The sequence below is a fragment of the Monodelphis domestica genome, chromosome 1 (genome assembly GCF_027887165.1).
Source record: "Monodelphis domestica isolate mMonDom1 chromosome 1, mMonDom1.pri, whole genome shotgun sequence".
NCBI lineage: Eukaryota > Metazoa > Chordata > Mammalia > Didelphimorphia > Didelphidae > Monodelphis > Monodelphis domestica.
In genome coordinates, this window is record NC_077227.1 from 465,683,208 (window position 1) to 465,703,750 (window position 20,543).

The window sequence follows — 20,543 nt, forward strand, 5'->3', positions numbered from 1 at the left end:
CACGATCAGTAATCTTGAGTGGAAATAACCCACATGAAGGTAGAGCTTCATTCTGTTAGGTTTGAGGAGTTCTTAAGGGGCAGAGAAGGCCCTGAGGCCCTTCAGAGAAGACCCTTCCTTTCTAGATGGCCACTCTTCTGTGGGCACATTTTTGTGTGTCCATTCATGTACCTCCAGGTAATCTAGAAGGAGCTGAAGGGGAGAGTTTCTTCTTAGCTGTTGCCAGATCAGCCATCTTTAAATTGATTCTTGGCCTGCTACAAGTTGGTAGAGATAATTTAGTCCAGTCCTTTCATTTTTATAGATGAGGAAGTAAAGTAGCTTTTCTAATATCATGAAGCTAGTTAGTAATAGAGCCAAGACTCATACCCAGAACCAGCAAGAGTCTTGGCTCTTGCGCTAGCCATCTCCTGAGCAGGACCTCATCTCTAGATCTTGGCTTTTATACTCTTCTTGCCAATTTGATCCAACTTTTTAGCTGGCCTCTGTTCAACTGGATGTCACCATGTGCTTCTCTTACAAGAAGTCAATGTGAAGGGCAGGAGAATGAGAAAGAAATCTCTTCTTGCTCACTTTTAAGAGGTACAAAGGAAAATTTGAAGGGCAAACTCAATAGTTGGGACCTTCTTTCATAACTGGTTCTCTCTGTGACTATCTCTGCAGAGTCAATTTTCTTACTTTTAAACTATTACTCTTTTCCAATTGACCACATGAATAAGTGGACCAAGAAAGATCAAATGTGCTCAGAGAAGCCTATTGTCTCTTTCAATCTTTAGGTGACCTTTTCCTTCCTTCCTTCCTTCCTTCCTTCCTTCCTTCCTTCCTTCCTTCCTTCCTTCCTTCCTTCCTTCCTTCCTTCCTTCCTTCCTTCCTTCCTTCCTTCCTTCCTTTCTTTCTTTCTTTCTTTCTTTCTTTCTTTCTTTCTTTCTTTCTTTCTTTCTTTCTTTCTTTCTTTCTTTCTTTCTTTCTTTCTTTCTTTCTTTCTTTCTCTCTTTCTTTCTCTCTTTCTTTCTCTCTTTCTTTCTTTCTTTCTTTCTTTCTTTCTTTCTTTCTTTCTTTCTTTCTTTCTTTCTTTCTTTCTTTCTTTCTAAATAAATAAAAAACCCTTACCTTCCATCTTGGGATTACTGCTGTGTATTGGTTCCAAGGCAGAAGAGTGGTAAGGGCTTGGCAATGGGGGTTAAGTGACTTGCCTAGGGTCACACAGCTGGGAAGTATCTGAGTCCAGATTTGAACCCAGGACCTCCCATCTCGAGGCCTGGTTCTCAATCCACTGAGCAACCCAGCTGCCCCCATAGCTGACCTTTTCTTAATGCAGATGAGGCCCCTCAAAGGTCTCAGGATCTTAAAAGGTACAAATTGGTCATTCAAAGCCTGAAAGGGACACGAACAGGAGCACAACACAAGGTGAGAACTGATTGTGAAATTTTCAGGATGAGCATTTACACATCTGAATTTGGCAAATGAAAATTAGTACCTGATTAATTATTTTGTGGATTGTCTAGACGTAAGAAAGTGCTTGGAAAATGATAATAATGCCAATTAAACTTAAAACTATATTGTGATGTGGAGATTCTAAGACAGAAAGTAAGGACTTAAAAAAATGTGCATTGTGAGTACACCAGAACACTCCTGCCACCCATCCTTACCACATGTAACTTCAACAACTCAAAATCCAAAAGGGCTGCACTGTTACAGCTCATTGTCTCTGTTACCTTCCCCTTACATCCTTTAATTACATCAAAACAACAGGGTCTTGATTGATCGGGGGTTCTGATCAGCTTCCCAAGTCCCTAAGAAACTTCTTTTTTTTTTAGACCCTTACCTTCTATCTTAGCACTGATGCTAAGTTTTGGTTCCAAGGCAGAGAAAAGCGGTAAGGGCTAGACAGTCAGAGTCCAATGACTTGCCCAGGGTCACACAGCTAGGTAGTATCTGAGGTCACATTGAACCCAGGTCCTCCTGACTCCAAGCTTAGTGTTCTATTCACTGAACCACCTAGCTGTGCCCCAAGACTCTTCATAAATAAATGATGGCTCTGGGTCTTCACTAAGCTTTGTAAGGCAGTCAAGATGTGTCTCTGAAATTTTTCAGAGGGGGCATCTGAGGCACAAAAGTAAATTTGATGGATGAAGATTAATTCACACCTGTTCTCAAAGTGGAGAGTTTTCAGTGGGCAGGGGTTGGGCTCTGTGTCTGGCGTCCCAGGACTCTGCAAGAGGAAGAAGTCCCATTGCTCTGCCAAAGAGCCTGGGCCTGGGTAGAGGGGGCCACTTAGGGGGAGGCTGCCCTGTGCAGAGATCCAACAGGCGCATGGATCTGAGACCTGGGGATGGCTTTTTCTTAGAGCTGTAATAACTCACTGGAAGAGTTCTATTGCTTGCCTAGAACCAGAATGCTGGCGCTGCTGAGGCAGCACTCTTGTCAGGCCTGGAGGTGATATAGGGCCATTGGCTGAAGTCTCAGGAGATTCCCCGGGGAGAGAGAAAGTGGTTTCTTGTCCAGGGCTCTGGGCTCTTTGCTGTATTATGGCAGCGGCATGCCAGCCCCTCCAGGGACAGCACCAGAGAGGCAGGCCAAAGTCCCTCAGTAGGATGGAAAGGATTTTTAGCTCTTTTCTAATGAAGTCATTTTGCAGCCCTTCCACACTGGGGAAACTTGACCACTGGGGCTCTCAGAGGGAATGGACTCTTGGGAGCCAGAAAGCAAAGGGAGCAATGCCTTTTTTTTCCAGGCCTATCACATTAAAATGACTGAATGCTTCTCTCTCTCTCTTCCCTCCCCCCACCTCTCTCTCTCCCTCTTCCTCTCCCTCCCTCCCTCCCTCTCTTTCCCTCTCTCCCTCTTCCTCTCTCTCTCTCTCCCTCCCTCTGTTCCTTTTTCCCTCCATTCCTCTCTCCCTCCCCCCCTCTCTCCCTCTCTCCCTCTTCCTCTCTCTCTCTCTCTCTCCCTCTGTTCCTTTCTCTCTCCCTCTCTCTCTCCCTCTGTTCCTTTCTCCCTCCCTCTCTCTCTCTCTCTCTCCCTCTGTTCCTTTCTCCCTCCATTCCTCTCTCCCTCCCCCCTCTCTCCCTCTCTCCCTCTTCCTCTCTCTCTCTCTCCCTCTGTTCCTTTCTCCCTCCCTCTCTCTCTCCCTCTGTTCCTTTCTCCCTCCCTCTCTCTCTCTCTCTCCCTCTGTTCCTTTCTCCCTCCATTCCTCTCTCCCTCTTCTCCCCTCCTCTCTCTCCCTCTGTTCCTCTCTCCCTCCCCCCTCTCTCTTCCTCTTCCTCTCTCTCTCTCCCTCCTCTCTTTCCCCACCTTCTCTCTCCCTCCCCACCCCCCATCCCCAAACCCCTGGACATATTGTTAGAGAAAGTGCCTTTCAAAGAAGGATCAATTGCATGGAGAAGGTATTTTTTTTAAGTAAGGCCTTTGAATTAAACTCTCTATAAGCTTTTAAATCCAGAGAACTTTCTTGACTTTGCCCAAAGCTGGCTTCCTCTGACCTTGTGCAGAGGGCCAGCCTCCTGAGCTGGGGGCTGTTTAGGGCCTTGCAAATATTAATTCCCCTGAAATCCTGGGCCAGCATTTATTTCTAAGTGACACTGGCTACCACCATTCTCTCCCAGATGTGTTATCACTGGGTCTGAGTCAGTAAGCACTTATTAAGTACCTACTACAGGTGAGGTACTCTAGGAGATGCTGGAACCTAAGACAAAAATGACTCAGTTCCTGCCCTCAAGGAGCTTACATTCTACTGGGTGGAAACAGTCTATATGCAGATACATAAATTCAAAATGTTTACAAATAATTACAAATTAATCTAGGGAGTAAGAGAAGCATTTGGAAAGTAGCTGTTTCATAAGAGTACCATCTCAAACAACTAGGTGGTTCAGTGGATTGAGAGCCAGACCTAGCAACAGGAGGTCCTGGGTTCAAATTTGACCTCAGATACTTCCTAGCTGTGTGACCCTGGGCACGCCCCATTGCCTAGCCCTTACCGCTCTTCTGCCTTGGAACCAATGCACAATATTGATTATAAAACAGAAAGTACAGGTTTTTTTTTTTTTAGAATATAATTTCTCTTATCTTAAGATTCTCCTTCCAACTTATATTGCTAGTATTTTACTTTTAGGCATCAATTAGCTTTTTCTAAGGACATACAATAGGAGTTGCTCTGTGTCTACATTCTCATTGATCCATAATTAATTCTTTCATCTATATGTCACATCTCTTCCGTGATTATCAACAGTATAAGATCCATCAAACATTGGCCCTGGGAGAACTTGGGATTTGATGAAAACTTCGGTCACAGAATGGCAGAGCAGCAAGTGACTTTAGAGATCATTTAGTCCAATACCTGCCATCTTCTAGCTGGGGGAAAAGCTGAAGCCTCGAGCAAAGATCTGACACGTCCAAGGTCATAGAGTTGCTTATTGAAGAGCTGGGACCAGAATCCATGTTTCCGAACTCTCAGGCCACGGGTGTTTCTGTTACACTTTGAGAAGAAAGTTAAAACATGTTCTGTCTACTCTGTATACTGTTTCAGAAGGCAAGGAAGTGTGTGATGCATTAAAAAAAAACATTCCTATCCCAAAAGCTTAAAATATAAATAAGTTTCATCATTTAAAGGTTAAGCTTCAGTAATCTGGAAAGTTTACAGCTCATTTGCCAGTAATGCCAAAGAAGTGAAGGATAACAGTGTTAATTTAAGTTGGGCACAGCATTCCCAGAAGGCATCAGGCTCAGGAAGCTCTATCCTGGCACCTGGTATTTCAAGGACTTTTGGTTACAATGGAACCCAGCGCCAACCCGTGCTCTGGCTTGTGCTGGAGTCAGGGGATGGGGGGACAAGGTACTTGGTGATGGGGTTTAGGCAGCCCTGTGCTGTCAAGGACCCATCAGCCCCACTGGGGAAGGCTGATGTCTGGGCTGCCGAGAACCTGGACAGTGACATTTATCAAATATTCATCCCATCTTTGTGTTTGTGTCCCTCTATTTGATAGGTCCCTGGCACTGGCTCACACAATCTTTTATCGCTGTACCTTGGGGAGTTGTCATATTCCCTGCTCTTGTTTGGTTTTCTCATAACCTCCCTTTCTTTCTGACTCCCCACAGGTAAGATTTCCTTTCCCATGACTCCAAGTCAAAGCAATTTAGATTATAACGTAAGGGGTTCTTAATTCTTATTTTATCATGGACCCCTTTGGCAGTCTGGCAGGGGAAGCCTGTTGACGTCTTCTCAGAATAATGTTTGTTGCCCACATTCAACATTGAAGGAAATGCTAAATTGGACTAGAGATTATTCAAAAAAAGAAATATTTTTATAGAATGTGTGAAATAATTCAATGGATCCCTAGGAGTGCTGGGAACCACATTAAGAACCCTTGATGGGGGGCAGCTAGGTGGTTCAATGGATAGAAAGCCAGATCTAGAGCTGGGAGGTTCTAGGTTCAAATTTGACTCACACATTACTTAGCTGTGTGACTTTGGGCAAATCACTTAACTTTAGTTGCCTAGCCTTTATTGCTCTTCTGTCTTGAAATCAATACTTAGTATCCATTGTAAGACAGAAGGTAGATATTTAAAAAAATAATCCTTGATAGAATAGATCTCTATTTCCTTTTCTGGGGTAGCTAGGTGGCTCAGTCGTGCAGGGCCTGGAATCAGGGAGACTCATTTTCCAGAATGCAAATCTAGCCTCAGATCCTTATTAGCTATGTGACCCTGGGCAAGTCACTTAACCCTGTTTGCCTCAGTTTCCTCATCTGTTAAATGAGTTGGAGAAGGAAATGACAAACCATTTCAATATTTTTGCCAAGAAAACCCCAAATGGAGTCATGAAGAGGCAAAACTGGCTGAAAAATGATGGAACAACAACAATTTCCTTCATTATTCACAGCTCCCTTAATTCCCAAATTATGATCTGGAGAAATGAATCATAAACTCTCTCAGTCATCTCTATATAACTGAGTGACCTTGAGCAAGTCATTTTGCCATTCTGACTTTTAGTTTCCTCCTTTACCTTGACTAAATGATCTCAAAGGTCCCTTCTATTTTTGACATTCGATGACTTTTTGGTAAGATGTCCATTCTAAATCTCTATGTATGCTGTTATACTCCATGGTGATGTTTCCAGGTTCACAGGGCTCTTGACCTTTATGATACATGGCTCCAGACTGCTATACTTTTTGAATTCTTGTGGTTCCTTTTTACAGCCTTTTTCATTTCTTGCTTTACATTCAGGAAGTCAGTCATCACTTCTCACACCGTTTTTGCATTTGCCTGCCCCCTACCCCTCTTCTAAGTTTCTGCTTCTAATCAGCTTTTAACTAAAGAACCAAACAAGCTCGTTAGAATTTTGCTTGAAGTAAGAGTGGCTCAGACTAAGGGTTTGAGGTATTTTCCTATGAATAAAGTACCCAGGATTTATGGTGGGTTTTTTTTGTTCCAGGTTCTCAGTGTGGCTCTGTATACTTGAAACTGTGAAATAATCAGATAAATAATTGGATAAATTACACAATATTTGGATAAAGAAGGTACCGATGTCATAATACAATAACAACAATAATAAAACATTTCATGCTTATTTATCCATTTTATTCACTCTGTAAAGAGAAAATTGGACTATCAGCTGGAAGGAACTTCAAGGGACCCCTAATGCATCTCCTTGCCTTCAGATATGAGACTGCCAAATCATCCCAGAGGGCTGAAGCTTTCTGTTTTCAAATGTTTCCGGAGGAGATTCCCAGTTACCCATTTCAGTGCTCGGTATCCTGTGACATCTGGGAGGTTCCTCCTTTGTTCAAACATAATCCCAGGCTTTCTTACAACCTCCCAGGGAAGCATGGTTGTATAGAGGGGAAACTGAGAACCAGAGCACCAAAGTATTTGAAGCTGGACTGACAGATGGACATGAACATTTTTTTTTCTTGCCCCGACTCCCCATCAAAAACCCTGAAGCTCAGGGAACAGTTCCCTGCTGAGATAAAGTCGGATAGGGTCTGGAGGGGGACTGGGGTGGGCTGCGGAGAGGGATGGGGAGATGCTCCTGGTTGTCTCCTGCAGGTCAGACCTGATAGAAGGGGACAGCAGCTGGCAACAGCTCTAGTGGCAGACAGCCTTAGGGAGGGGGAAATGGGTGTCTATCCCTTTAAACACAGATTAGCTTTGCTCCCTCGCTCTCCTTCCTTAAAAAGAAAACTTGTCAAGGTTTACATCAATAATAGATAATGGTGCATCACTCTGGCAGGTTCCAGCCGGAGGCTGTTTTGATATTTTCCAGAGAATTTGTCAGCAATCTCACAGCTGAGGAGGGGAGAGGGAAGGGGGGCCGGGGGGTACCGCCGCTGTGCCTTCATTAATTTTTCGTCATTTGCATTCTCACTGTTAAATAATGTATTGATTGCTCTCTAGCATCCTTACCTCTCTCTTCCCTTGCGAGCCTCCCAGTATGATGGCCCTTGCTTCCATGATAGATGAGTTTGTCATAAACGCCTGACGGCTGCTTGTTACCTGCTGGGCGTGGGGTGTGTGTGTGTGTGTGTGTGTGTGTGTGTGTGTGTGTGTGTGTGTGTGTGTGCTGAGACAACTCAATGTGACCCCTCCTCCCACCACAGCTATCTCGGGGATCCTCACAAGGGTCAGACTAAGGAGGAAAAAGTCTCCAGCCTCCTCAGTAGCTGGTGGCATCTCTGGAGGAGCTTGAAAGTGGCTCGTGCCACCTCTAGAGCCAGGGTTCAAAGGAGCAGACTGAGAAAGCTTCCCCCAAAGCAAAGCAGACTAGTAGGGGGAGAAGAAGGCTGGACTGGGAGTTGAGAGCGACTTTGGTTCACATTCTGATGCTATATCCAAAGTCTAATGTGACTCTGGTCAAGTCATGTCAATCCCTCTGAAATTCAGTTTTCCCATCTGTAAAATAGGAATAAAACCTTTAATATGTGTCTTGCATGGCTCAGTGGATTGAGAGCCAGGCCTAGAGATGGGAGGTCCTGGGTTAAAATATGGCCTCAGATACTTCCTAGCTGTGTGACCCTGGACAAGTCACTTGACCCCCATTGCCCAGCTCTTACCACTCTTCTGCCTCAAAACCAATACACAGTATTGACTCCAAGATGGAAGGTAAGAGTTTAAAAAATACTTGTCTCACATGGCCACAGAGAAGAAAGGACTGTACAAGAGTGAATTGATACCAATACCAGGCAATGATTTCCATATGTAGTGGATTTCCTATCCTGGAAAGTGTAGCAGATACAAGTCATCCCTGGGAAAATGCTTGCTCAATGTGAGAGGGGATGGGGAATCTTGGAAGCCACTGGTCTCTAATGCTACATAAAATAGTTGGAGAAGATAAAGGAGAGCTATAATAGCTACCTTCAAAAAGATCAAAGGCTGTCATGTGGAAAGAGGAGAAACCTTGTTTTGTGTATTTCCAGAGGCCAGAACTAGAGACTCAGGGAGGAAACTTTTTAAATTTTAATCTTTGGGAAACCTTTCTCACAAATGGAGCTGGGAAACAGTAGAAGGGGCTACCATGTGAGAAAATCAGCTTCCCATTATAGGAAGTGTTTAAGCAGAGAAATAATGGTCAACTGTCAGGAATTCCATAGAGGAGATTCAGGTTAGGATGAGGAGTTGGACCAGATGACTGCCAAAATCCCTTCCAGTGCCAAGACTCTATAATTCTGAGCATGGACCTAGAGATAGACTAAAATTGGAGTCAGCCTACATATAATAGGTTGCCGATGACAGCATCCAAAGCCTTTGCTCCTGCTACATCCTTCTATGCCACTTGTAGGAATCATTAGTTAGCCATCAGCTCCAAGATTGGAAAAGGAAGATGACAAGGCTGTATATTGTCACCTTGCTTAATTAACTTATATGCAGAATGCATCATGCAAAATGCCAGGCTGGATGAATCAAAAGTTAGAATTAAGGTTGCCAGGAGAAATATTAACTATCTCAGAGGTAGACAATACCACTCTGATGGTGGCAGAAAGTGAAGAACTTAAAAGCTTCGTGATGAGGGTGAAAGAAAAGAGTATAAAAGCTGACTTGAAGCTTAACATCAAAAAAACTAAGATCATGGCAATTGGTCCCATCACTTCCTGGCATAAAGAGGGAGAAGAAATGGAAACAAGAGTCAGATTTTATATTCTTGGACTCAAAGATCACTGCAGTTGGTGACTGCAGCCATGAAATTAAAAGGCCCTTGCTCCTTGGAAGAAAAGCTATGGAAAAATCTGGACAGCATACTAAAAAGCAGAGATATCACCTTGCTGACAAAAGTCTCTATAATCAAAGCTAAGGTTTTTTCCAGTAGCAATGCATGGCAGTGAGAATTGGACTATAAAGAAAGCTGAGTGCCACAGAATCGATGCTTTCCAATTGCCAGTGCTGAAGACTTTTGAGAGTCCCGTGGACAGCAAGGAGCTCAAATAAGTCAATACACAAAGAAATTAATTCAGATCATTTGTTGGACGGTCAAATACTGAAGCTTAAGCCTAAATACTTTGGCCACATGAGAAGCCAAAACTTACTGGAAAACATCTGGATGTTGGGAAAGATTAAAGGCAAAAGGAGAAGAGGATGCCAGGGGATGAGATGGATAGATAGTGTCCTGCAAGCAACAAACATGAGCTTGAACAAACTTTAAGAGATGGTGGAGGAGAGAAGGACCAAGTGTGCTATATAGTCCATGAGATCATGAAGAATCATCCACAACTGAACAACATAGCAACAATGAGAAGCTCCAAGAATCAATATAGTAGAAGATCCTGACTCCACAAGTTGGTAGGCAGTATGTCTACCATGCATAATATTGTGAAACTGGCAAAGCTTATCTTCAAGTGTCTCTAACCTCCTTATGTCTTGATATGTCTCTCTCATTGGTTCTGCTATCTACAGAACCCTGCCAGTCTCAAACTGTCTCTCTCCTTCCTTCCTTCCTTCCTTCCTTCCTTCCTTCCTTCCTTCCTTCCTTCCTTCCTTCCTTCCTTCCTTCCTTCCTTCCTTCCTTCCTTCCTTCCTTCCTTCCTTCCTTCCTTCCTTCCTTCCTTCTTTCCTTCCTTCCTTCCTTCCTTCCTTCCTTCCTTCCTTCCTTCCTTCCTTCCTTCCTTCCTTCCTTCCTTCCTTCCTTCCTTCCTTCCTTCCTTCCTTCCTTCCTTCCTTCCTTCCTTCCTTCCTTCTTCCTTCCTTCCTTCCTTCCTTCCTTCCTTCCTTCCTTCCCTTCTGTTTTAGAATTGATACAAAGTATGGATTCTAAGGCAGAAGAGTGGTATGAACTCCAATGATGACAAAACTTTTAGAGATAGAGTGCTGGTTCCCACCTCCCCACCCTAGTTGGAGTGCCAGGCCTGCCCCTTTACCCCACACAGGGGAGGGAGGAAGCATTCCCATTGGGCTGCTGGGCAGAGGGGTAGGTGATGTGAAAAATGTCATCAGACGTGGTGAAGAGTGGGAGAGGAGCACCTCCACCTAAGTAAGCCCCTTTGCCTTTCTAGTAATGAACTCTTGGGGGGTGGGGAGGGTGGCCAAGTATCCACAGAGAGTGCTCTGTGTGCCATCTTTTGCCATAGGCTGGCCATCACTGATCTAGGCAACGGGGATCAAGTGACTTGTCCAGGGTCACAGAGCTAGAAAGTGGTTAAGGCCTCATTTGAATCCAAAATCTCCTGTCTCTTGGCCTGGCTATCTATCCCCTGAGCTACCTAGCTGTTCGTTTCCCTTATTTCTTTATGAAAACCTGTTTTTAAGACTTTTCCCTAACAGAAGTATTCCCCTTTCTGGAGGTATTTTCTTTTAAAGGATTATCAAATCTCTAAGCAAAAGGCATAAAGTTCTGTTAGCACAATTTCCAATATCTTTCTTTCCCTTTCCTCCTCCTCCTCCTCCTTTTTTTTTTTTTTTGAAGAAGAGTGGTAAGGGAGGTACTTACACCCATGAAAACACAGTTCAAAATGATAACAACCAGGATTAGTGAAGGATTTGCTTCTTCGGACCTGATAAATACTATGATTTTTACATGGTCAAGATTGTGTTTTTCTTTTTTCTTTTTTAAACTCCCTTCCATATTAGAATTGATACTGTGCTTTGGTTCTAAGGTAAAAGACTGGTAAGGATTAGGCAGTGGGGTTAAGTGACTTGCCCAGGGTCACATAGCTAGGAAGTGTCGGAGGCCAGATTCAAACCCAAGACCTCCTGTCTCCAGGTCTGGCTCTCTATTCACTGAGCAACCCTGCTGCCCCTTAAATATCTTTCAAAATAGGATTTCAGGGAATACATTGGGGGCCTTTTTAGTCCCTAGAAACCAAGTCAGGTGGGCAATGGCCTCCTTCACCTATGTCCAAAACCAGGCTGGGCAGTCCTTTAGAGCCATTAACCTCTGTGTGTCCCTAGTCTGCACCCAGCCCTGACATGAACCTGATGATTTATGATTTTTTATCTTTATTTTATTTTCACATAAGTTTTCTGGTCTATTATTTTTAAAGGAAAGGAAAGGAAAATGAATTTTGTTTGGAAAATGGCTGGGCAGCCCCTTGAATTCCCTGGAGAGGCCCAGGGGTGCTGTGAAGTGAGGGTTGGAGCGGAGCTCTGTGGGACACGTAGCCTGTAGCCCAAGGAGCCATGAGAAAGTCAGAATGAACAAAGGGAATCTGCCCAGTAGGGAAATCTTCTGCAATCGAAATGAGCAACACGTCCTCATCAATCCAGGGGGAAAGACACGGGAGCCAGCTCCTGGGTTATTAAGAAGGCTCTAAAGCACAATTTGCAATGTTAATCTTTCAAACCAGGACTCCAAGGCCTTAGAAATACTACTCTGTGTATTACTGGCCTTTTCATAGGATTATAGGATTTTCGGCTTTAAGAGACTTTAAAGATCATCCAGTCCAAGCCCCTCTTCTTACTGATGAGGAAACTGAGGCCTCAGGAAGTGAAGTTGCTTGCCAGGGGCCACGCAGGTCTATGTTAGGGACTCAGTCCCAAAATGCAGACCATCCACTTCCAGATGCATTGTTCTTTCCACCCTGCCACGCAGTTACACATCTGTGAATGAATGAGGCACGTATTGAGCACTTAACGGGTCCTATTTTTCCATATTATTCATTTTTATAAGAGAATCATCTTATAAAGCCAAAGCCCCAAATCATATGCCCAAATAAACAAGTGATAAATCATATATTTTCACCTGCATTCTGACTCCACTGGTTCTTTCTCTGGAGGTAGATAGCGTTCTTTCTCATAAGTCCCTCAGAGTTGTATCGCTGAGAGTAGCAAAGTCTATCACATTTGATTGTTCCACAATATTGCAGTTACTTTATATAATGATCTCCTGGTTCTGCTTATTTCACTCTACGTCAGTTTACGTAGGTCTTTCCAGCTCTTTCTGAAATCCTCCTGCTCCTCAGTCCTTATAGCACAATCACCATCATATGACATAATTTTTAATGTGCACTTTTATTATTGAACTTTTATTTTATTTAATTTATTTTATCATTAGGTCTAGAGAGTGAGATGGAGAGTTGTCTTCACTTTAGATACTGCATTATAGAAGCTGGGTGGGATAGAGCACCAGGTCCAGAGTCAGGAAGATTCATCTTCCTGAGTTCAAATCTAGCCTCAGACACTAGCTCTGTGATGCTAGGCAAATCATTTAACCCTGTTTGCCTCAGTTTCCTCATCTGTCAAATGAGCTGGAGACGGAAATAGTAAAACCACTCTGGTATCTTTGCCCCCAAACCCCCCAAATGGGGTCAAGAAGAGCCAGACAGAACTGAAAAAATGATTGAATAACAAATGGTCAAATCAGACAACTAACTGCCCTTGTTTTCCTTTCCAATTCCTCTAGGCATTCATGTGAACCATTCTACCATGTCTGCAACATATTCTCTATTTTTAGCTGTCAAATCCTCCTTCCTCTTTATTCAAGGCCAGGGAAGGGGCTGCTCAATCCAGGAAGTTTTCCAAGATTTGGGGAGCTTCTCCTCTTAAAATTTTTCCTGGATATTGTTGACTGATTAGATGTCTGTGCTGGGATCTGTCCTTTGATAAATTGAACTAGATTACCGTATATTTTCACACACACACACACACACACACACACTATACTTTTATATGAATGACGGTTGTATTATATCCTATATTATCTTTGAGGGCAAAGACAGTTATTTTCTACTTCTATATCAAACCTGGTCTAGGCTCCAGACAAGTGCCGTGACCATAACAAGTGTTCAATAAATATTTGTGGAATCGAATTGTCTCCTACTGCTCAGATGTTTGGTAGCTTTCACTTCACAGAGATGAATTGGATGGAATTCTGAACTTGAGGATTCATGGGCAAAGTTGTAAACTCATTCTCAGCACCACGCATGATGAATTTATTAAATACAGGGTATCATCTGCTACCTTCTTGTTCTTGCTGCTGGTGCCCAAGATGGAACAATTCAACAATTCCCCTGATCGAGGCACTGAGAGGGACTGTTTGGACAAGCCTTAATGACAGGCATATCCTTAGCATGTGACTGTGGGCAAGGAGCCCCAACTCTCGGGACCTGTTTCTGCTTAGGGAAAATAAGAGTGGGTGTGAGGAGACAGCTTGATAAACCTCAAAGCACTATCTCAACAAGTAAAAGTCTTACAGCTAAACTAGAAAGTACCCCCCAAAAGATGAACACTTTGTCCTCCCCAATACTCTCTGAATATATCAACAGCTCAGAGGAAATTCCATTGTCAGTAAAATAAAGTCTAATGGTGGGAAGAATTGCCCCTTCTTCTATGGTGCTTTACAGTCTACACAATACTTTTCTCACAACAAGCTTATTGGATTTAGAAGCACACGTGTCATTACCATTTTGCAGAAGGAGAAACTGAGACTCAAAGGTTCCCTGGTTCTCCCACAATCACACAGCCCTGAAGTGGTGAGAAGACGCATGCTTTTAATTCACTACTGAGCTCAGTACCCATAGCAGGATATGCTTTATCTGCTGGTTTGTGTTGACTGCTCTCCTAGAATCCTCCTGGAGATGATCATGCCCTGTCAAAGGTTATGATGGCAGGGTTCAGGGTCTGTCAGCCTGAAGAGTTTTCAAGAACAGGTTCAGAAGCTGACTTTTCTCAGGATCAGTCCAGCAGTATGGAGAGGGTCATGGTTTCGCCAAAGGAAAGCCCAGAGTGGCTGATGAATCCATCTTCTAAGGGGTGGAGGGGTTTAAGTTTTGATCAAGGAAAAAAACATCAATACTGCTGAAGACAGAGTTTTTAAAAAGTAAATTAGTTATTATTAATTGTAATACTTTTAGTGTTTCCTAAGGAAAAACAATGCATCATCATTTCCCCCTCAAATATTTAATTTAAACAAATCTGTTACCTACTGGAATTTTCCACTATGACTCCTCCTTTAGAGATGTTATGGGGACTAGGTAGACTGGTGGGAGTGATTGGCACCATTATTCAGAGTGAAAAGAAGGAAGGAAAGACACCTACTATGTGCTAGGCACTGTGCTTTACAAATATTTCATTTGATTCTCATGACAACCTTGGGAGTAGATGCTATTGTTATTCCCATTTCACAGATGAGTAAACTGAGGCAAAGATTAAATGACTTGCTCAGGATCACACAGCTAGCATCTGAGACTGTATCTGAATTTGGGTTTTCCTGACTCCAGGCCCAGCACTCCATCCAATACCATCTATCTGCCTGCTTTTGACCTTGAGGTAATTTCCTTCAGGAGAAAAACACATGAGAGAAAGGGAGAAAATAAGGTGGAAGGGCTGCATCTGAGTCCTGGTTCCTCCTATCCAGCTGGAGGAAAAAGAGGATAGAGCACATACTTTACTCCTTCTCCCCAGCCTCAACTGTGGAAAGAAGTGATTAGACTTAGAGCTGAAACAATGGGATGGTCAGATAAGAGGAGATGCCTCAAGAGGCAAGCCAATAAAAGGGAATTGAAAGAGAGAGCAGATTGGTCCAGACCATCCTATGGAGATTGTGAATTTAGGTTACTGCACTTGCATTTCTCTTATGTCTTGGAATTCTGCACAAAGAATCTACCTTCTTGCTTTATATCTGACTAATCTCATTTTTCCTGGTTGCTCCCTGACCAGTGGGAAGGAAGGATGGAGAGCAGGAATTAATTTAACCTTCCTTGATTTTATATCTTAGGTGGATAGTTGGTGCAATGGATGGAAGAGTGGACTTGAAATTTTGAAAACCTGAGTTCAAATCTAGATTCAGGCACTTCTAGTTGGGTGATCCTGAGTCAGTCACTTTACCTCTGCCTGCATCAGTTCCCTCATTTGTAAAATGTGAGTAATAATGCCTATGTTTTAGGGTTCTTGTGAAGATCAAATGATATTTGCAAAGTGCTCTGCTAAACTTAAAGTACTATACAAATGTTAGCTATTGTTGTTGCCTGCTATACCATGAATTAAATGTTTTTTATGTTCCTGTGCTATTAGAAATCACTATCAAAGCATATTAGCTCAAGGCTAGAGATTTGACAGAGGGGACACTAATCGAAAAGAGAGAGGAGATCTCCCTTAGCTTGGGTTGAGATGGGAGCAAGATGCATAGCCTTGCTGCAGTTTTCATAATCTCCAAACAAACTTAATTTTTAAAAATTTGAAATTTTTATTTTCAATTTTAAATTCTCTCCCTATCTCCACCTCATTCCCAAATCATTGAGAAGGAAGGAAATATGATATCGATAATATAAAGTCATGCAAACCACATTTTCACAACAGCCCTCTGGTGAGAGAAAAAAACAAAATAAGAAAATGAAGAGAAAAAATATGCTTGAGCCTGCACTCAGTCTCAGTTCTCTCTCTGGAGGCAGATAGCATTTCTCATCATAACAGTTGTTGATCATTGTTACAATATTGCCATTGCTATGTATTATATTCTATAATATTATATATATGTATGTATATTATTTTTTTTGGCATTACACCAGATTAAAATGTAATTGGTAATTAGCTAACAAAGCAAAGGTACAAATTAAACAAAGACAATATTGCATTATAAAATCAAGTCAATGTGTAGCCCCTAGAAAGCCTTAGGGACAGATGACTGACCTCTGTCCCTATTTGAGTTTGACATCATATAATACATATAATAAAGCCATATACTATATATGGTTCTACTCACTTCACTTTGCATCAGTCCATATAATTTAGTTTTTCTGAAACTCTCCCCTTCATAATCTCTTATAGAAAAAATTATATTCCATCACAGTTATATATATATTAACTTGTTTAGTCATTCCCTAATTGATAGATGTCCCCTCAATTTTCAATTCTTTGCAACCACAAAAAGAGCTACTATAACCTTTTTTTTATATATACAAATAGAGAATTAATGAGATACAGTCTTCAGGACTTACTACCATCTTTGGGAAACCTCAGGCAAAGAAATCTTAATGGGAACAGTTAGATATCTTGATTTGAAGTGCCATCTCCCTACCCAAGGTTGAGAAAAGGGCAGATAAGATCTAAGGCAGGAGGAGGGAAAGTACAGAGAAAAGAATGGACTCTCAAAACTGGTAATGAAGGAAGATTGTATTTTTTCAAGACTACAAGTTAAAAAAGCATTTTTAAAACTATGAGATGGAGTCTAAGCTCAAACTTCGTTAAATAGATAAGAGATTTCAAAGGTGCTCCATTTATAATCAGTCCTAAAATGTCAGAGCTAGGAGAGTCTTTGGAACTCATCCAATTCAACATCTTAATTTTAATATTCAAATGAATAAAAATTAAAATTTCTCTTCTTCTTACCTCTTCTGCCCCATGGGGGGGGGGGATAGTAAGATAAAGCCCTTGTAACAAATGTGCTTATTTACACAAACAAAATTCCCATCCTGGCTTATTCTGCATCTTGAGCTCATCAAGTCTCTGTTTGAAGGCAAGGCCTTAGAGTTAACATCACTTCTCCTCAGTTTGTAATGTATTTGGAAGGAAGCTTAACTTCAAATCAGAAGACGTTCTTCTAAGTTTCCATTTCAGTCATTGGAACTTGGTAAATACATTATATCTTTCTTTAGCTTTGTCTGAGATCATGATTGCCACTCCTGCTTTTTTTTTTTTTTTTGCTTTAGATGATGTACAATAAATTTTGCTTTAGCCCCTTAGCTTTATTCTGTGTATGTCACCCTGCCTCAAATGTGTTTCTTATAAGCAACATATAGTGGGATTCTGGTTTTTAATCCACTCTGCTATCTGCTTTTGTTTTATGGGTGAATTCATTCCATTCACATTCACAGTTATGATTAGCAACTGTGCTATTCCCCTTTATCTTATTTTCCCCTTTTGATCCTGCTCTTTTTCCTTTTCATCCTATTCCTCCTCACCAGTGTTTTGCTTTTTATCATCCCCACACTCCCCCATCCCTCCTATTACTACCCCCTTCCCTTGTCTTATTCCCCTCCTACTTCTCTATAGGCTAAGATTGGATTCTATATCCCAGTAAGAATGGTTGTCATTCCTTCTCTGAGCCAATTACAATGAAAGTAAAGTTTAAGTATTGCCCATCACCACCCTCATCCTCCTGACCACTGTATATCTTTCTTTAAAAACAAAAACAAACTTCTTACTTTCAACCTTAGACTCAATACTGTGTATTGGTTCTAAGGTAGAAGAGTGGTAAGGGATGTGCAATGGGGATTAAATTACTTGCCCAAGGTCGCACAGCTAGGAAACGTCTGAGGTTAGATTTGAACCCAGGACTTCCCATCTCTAAGTTTGACTCTCCATCCACTGAGACACTAGCTGCTCTTAGCATTATATCTTTCTAAAATTATTTCCGTGACACATGTAAAACCGAGTGGAATTGCTTGTTGGCTATTGGGGGGGGGGGAGAGGAAAGGGAAAGAACATGAGTCATGTAACCATGGAAAAATATTCTAAATTAATTAAATACAATTTTTCAAAAGAAAAACATAAAATAAATTTGTTTCCTTATCTGTAAAATTTGGAGAGATACTTGCACCTGTCTCATTTGGCTATTTGAGGTTCAGATGTTTGCAAATTGTAGAGCTTTTTATAAATAGAAGTTATTACTATTCTTGTAAAGCTATTCAGTCACACAGTTGAGACTCTAGAGGTTTTGGAATTAAAAGACTTGGGTTCACATCCCAGTTCTGCTACCTCCTTAGCTGTGTCACTTTGGGCAAAAAAAAAAAAGGGGTCCGGACAAGATGACGTCAAAGATATCTTCTGGCTTGAAACCTTATCACAACCACTGGTTACTCAGGTAGAGTTAGTTGGATCCTCTCATGAGCAGGAAGAAAGAAGGGATGACTGATGAGCCTCAAACACTGAGAAGAAGGGGCAGCAGCTAGATAGCTCAGGGGATACAGAGCCAAATGTGGAGAAGGGAGGTCCTGGTTTCAAATCCAGCTTCAGATACTTCCTAGCTTTGTGACCCAGGACACGTCATTTAACCCCCATTACCTATACCTTACTGCTCTTCTGCTTTGGAACCAATTTGCAGTATTGGTTCTAAGACAGAAGTTTTGTTTAAAAAGAGTGATTCTGGGACAGATGTTTTCTTTAAGAAAAATGATTCTGAGACAGAAGTTTTGTTTAAAAAATTTTTACTTAAAAAGGGGTCAGCTAGGTGACTCAGTGATTAGAGAGTCAGACCTAGAGAGAGGAGATCCTGGGTTTAAATTTGACCATAGATGCTTCCTAGTTGTGTGACCCTTGTAAAGTCACTTAACTCCACTCACCTATCCCTTATTGCTCTCCTGCCTTGGAACTGATGCTCAGTGTCAGTTCTAAGGCAGAAAGTGAGGGATTAAAAAAATGAAAGACTGAGCTAATCCCTCAGAAGGTGATGATTTGGATGAAGATATTGTGTGCTGACACCTATAACACAACAACTAGGTGGCCCAGGAGATAGTGCTGTGCCTGGAATCAGGAAGATCTGAGTTTAAATCTGCCCTCAGATACTTACTATCTGTGTGACTCTGGGCAGATCACTTCATCTCTGTCCACCTCCCTTTCCTCAATTGTAAAATGGAATTAATAATAGCATCTATCTCCCAGGGTTCATATGAGGTCACTTAGATAATATTTTTTAAATACTTAGCACAGTGTCTGGCACATAGTAGGTACTTAACAAATTTTTCCTCCTTCCTTTCTTGCCTACAGGAAAGAGTCCATTGACTGCCTCAGCTCAAGGAAGACCTCAATCCAGGCTTGTTCTGAGTTTCAAACCAGTTCTTTTTCCTGCCTTGTATTTCAGCTGTGGACTTGGGATTCAGAAACAGTCCACAGTGATGGTGGATGCTGATAGTCATTTTAAATCATCTACCAACCCATGCTTGGAAGTTCAGATGTGAGAAAGTTAATTCAGGTCTAAGAATGTTAATGGTCAGCCTAGACTGGAGGTTGGCAAACTATGGACTGTGGGCTTGCAGCCAGGAAGTGGTTTTGCATTTTAAAATATAATAAGCCTTTGTTTTAAAATATAAAAATCATTCTTGGCACACAGGCCACAAAAAAATAAGGAGCAGATCATATTTGGTCCCTGGGCCAACCCCATTGTAGGTCATCAACCAACTACTGAATAATAAAGATCAACAAGTCACCAAAGGGCTAAAATAATAGTCAGTGACCAGGCTAACTCATCATGCTGCTTCTGCAGTTGGCTGAAGTTGTTGCCTTTATTTCCAGACAATACAAATACATGCCTGTGTTCTTTGACTGAAATTACACAGTTTGGCTTGGGCTGGTTCATGAACTACAATTGCCTGTTAGGATGATTTCAGGAAAAGTTTGGAAAGGCTTACATGAATGGATGCAAAGTGAAGTGAGCAGAACCAGAAGTACATTGTAGACAGCAACAGCAATATTTCTTGATAAACATCTGTGAATGACAGTCATTCTCAGCAATGCAGTGATTCCAGACAATCCCAGAGATTCGTGATGAAAAATGTTATTTGCTCTCCGAAAAAGAACTGATGGAGTCTGAATTTGGACTGAAACATACTATATTTCATTTTCTTTCTTCTTTTTTTATTTGAGATCTTTTCCACGAAATGACTAATACAGAAAAATGTTTTACATGTAAATGTTTTGCAAATTTAAAATACATATGAGATTGCTTACCATCTCAGGGAGAGAGGAAGGCAGGAAGGAAAGTTTAGAAGGGAGAGAATTTGGAACTCAAAACTTTAAAAATTGCCTTTATATGTAATAGGGGGGAAATAAAACATTATTTAAAAAAACTAGGATTGCATGTTTTCTTAGTTTATTGTTGCCTTGTTTATTTGTTAATATACAAGTTTTATGCATGTTCCATAGACATACATGAATATGCTATGGGAGTCATTGAGCCATTTTGTCACTGGCAGCTCTTTCAAGTAATGCTTTGCATTTATTATTTTTTTTTACTGCATACAACATGAATAAGAGTTAGGATTTGTATAACGTGTTAGGGTTGGCTAAGTGCTTTACATGGATGTTGACAACAACCCCGTGTGGTAGGAGTTATTAGCCCCATTTTTCAGATGAGGAAAATTAGACTTCCTTGCCCAGGGTCACAAAAGCTAATAAGTGTCTCTAAGTCA